The following is a 3,060-nucleotide window of genomic DNA, read 5'->3' on the forward strand; positions in this document are numbered from 1 at the left end:
CCAGTGCAAGCATTACAGCCAGAGAAAATGCCAACACCATTACACCAGGGAATCTACCGACTCCACACTCAACATTACCATTGACAGTATCCACATCACTGGCAACAATAGTACCAATCCTTATGACCAGGGACGACTACAACAATAACAACCACAGTGACTGCAGCCACAGCCATATTGCCAGACTCACACATCATAATGATAGCAGCACTGATGGTAGGCCCCAACAACACCAGTGGCAACAACAACATTCCCAGGCCTGGAGCCAATCAGAGACACACCAGTAACGTGAACCTATCAACACCCAAGCCTGGAAATACATTGGATTAGCCAGTACAGCATTCAAGTGATGCTTGTACAGTCACAGGTCCTCTTTCATGGTCTCAGAAAGATGATTCATCACATCCCTGGCCAGCCATGTGTGGCACCTCAAAGATCAAGGGACTCCATACAATTTTAAGTGGAAGATCTTAGAATGGTTGGAGCAGATACTGCAAGCTCTGCATAGCTGAGTAAGCTAGGATACTTAAAAACTCCCTGAGACTTGGAGACCTGGATCGCTGAATACTTGCCAAGAAATCTTCACACCAAGCATCCATTTCAAGTACTACCTGCTGCAAACATAGAATTCCCCATTTGCTAGCTAAGACAGGAAGAGTCCTTACGATCCATCAGCGGGCTAAAGGATAGATCCCTTATTCTCCATCTCCAAACAGCTGGTCTAGGGAGGATAACCCATCCTCACTATCGCTGGACCTTTTATTCTCTAATGACCTTTTGACCATTGACCATAAAAACTTTCCACCTCTGAGAGGTGAAGAGTTAAATTTGCTGTAATTTAGCCCCAGAAAACATCATCTCCAGTTGGCTATACGACACGATCTGTGTCCTTATATTTTCAAACAAGGGAATCTAGCACCCCTACTCAGCTCAAAACAATATCTGTGTATCGCTATTTCCGGGTTATTTTCTTTCATCAGCACAGAATAATTGTTCGGCTAGAGGTGGCACTGCCAAATTCCCATTCGAAATATATAGTTTACAAAATGACAACTAGTCATTGATCTATAAATTAGAAAATTACTATTTCCAAATCTCACGAGACATATTCAGCAACAGTACTTTACTGGGAATCGAAACCACGATCCTATGACCGCGATACTGCTGCCCTAACCACTGGGCCATTGCACCTCCACGTATATATGTATGTATGTCATTATTCAGTTTATTTCAAGATTTCTTGCCAATAGAGAAAAATCCAGTTTCTAACCTAGATCCAAGATTACTTCATTGAAATTTCATGCTTGTATATATGTATGTATGTATGTATGTATGTATGTATGTATGTATGCATGTATGTATGTATGTATGTATGTATGCATGAGTGTAGTTATATTGAGTCTGCTTGTTTCGACAATGCATAATTGTTGTAATTGAAAGTCATTCATTTTCAATACTCTGCAGAAACATGTCTAGCTGCAGAGAAATATGAACTTGCTTAGAAACAGGTGGGAGTTAGCAACAGGATGGACATGCAGATGTATAAAATATGTCTCAATAAACTCCATTTGACTCATTGAAAATTGGAAAAGTGGACATTAAAAAACAACTTCGATGATGATGATTGCTTAATATTACATACAGCCACAGTTATTAATAATCACTCAGGGTGCAGAATATTTCCCATATAATTCTAATTGTCCCTATATATCATGTCATTATCATTTGATTACATTAATTTAAGTTTTACAATATTTCAGTGGCTATCATAGCGCTCGTACATAGTCTGTCCTTAATTCCCAAAATTAATACATTCTTTTCAAATAATTAGCAATGCATCCAATATTATGGAATTGTACATGGGAAACAGAATTGATTATCCTTAAGAAAAATATTTTTATTTATTTGTTTATTTATTTATCTATTTTGCTTTTAAAACTTTGATACTAACTATAATGCAAATATTTAATGTCTAAAATATTAATTTCAGTTTTGCAATAATACAAGGATGCAAGGCTATCATAGCCTTCTTATATAATCTATGTCTTCCTCCACAATTTTAATATGTTCTTTTTGGATAATCAACAAGACATTCAATGTTATAAAATTTTCAAATAAAAAAATTCAGCTCCAATTAAATGTGCTGCCCATCCTGTAATGTGTACTAATGATATACAATACTTTTGATATTACATTTCTATTTTACTTATGTGGTCCTTCTAATAGTCACAGCTATTACAAATGAGATAATCATGTCTCCATATGATTATCTCCCTTGAAATAATTTAAAGCTGGATTAGAAATTTGAAATTGAAATTAATGAATTGTAAGGAAAAAGATGCATAAGTTTCGCATATTTAATTTTTGTTTTTGTTTACCTATTACAAAGTTCTTAGAATTTCTAGTCAATGGTTATTATGTAAACACTATTTCATTCTTCTTATAAATCATCAGCATGGCATAACCTGTGACTTATTAATTAAACATTTTATGAAATGGGCATTTGGAAATAATTACAGTCTGAAGGAAATTCATGAAATGTGATTTTCATTATTTCTTCCTAATATTCAATCATTAGGAGATTCATTCCACTGAAAATGGACACAAAAACTCTTCGCCTCTCAAGTAAACTGAATATAAAAATATCCAGTATAAGAGGAGAGAATAAAATAATTGTCGAAGTGATAAAGCATTCACAGTTATATTAAGTGATCAGTCATCAATGACACAGACAAAATTATAAATTCATTGAATTCCTACAGTTATTACCTAAACCATGGCAAGTTAGTCAAGAACTATAACAAACTTGAAAGCAGCAACCACTGTTGCTGTTGTTTGCTGCTGCTACTGCTACTGCCGAAAAAAATTAAAGGAATCCCAACCTAGAGATTGAATGATCAACTTATTGCATTCTGTCAATGGTGTTGCTTTGTATGACTGGTAATGACCTTCATTTGTCAAGCTTTCATATGTTAATGACCTAGAACACCTGTATCAGTAACCTAGTTACGCTGGTTGTAAATAGGTTATATTATGAGGTAGAGTCCATTTATATATATA

The sequence above is a fragment of the Octopus bimaculoides genome, chromosome 7, assembly GCF_001194135.2.
Source record: "Octopus bimaculoides isolate UCB-OBI-ISO-001 chromosome 7, ASM119413v2, whole genome shotgun sequence".
Lineage (NCBI taxonomy): Eukaryota > Metazoa > Mollusca > Cephalopoda > Octopoda > Octopodidae > Octopus > Octopus bimaculoides.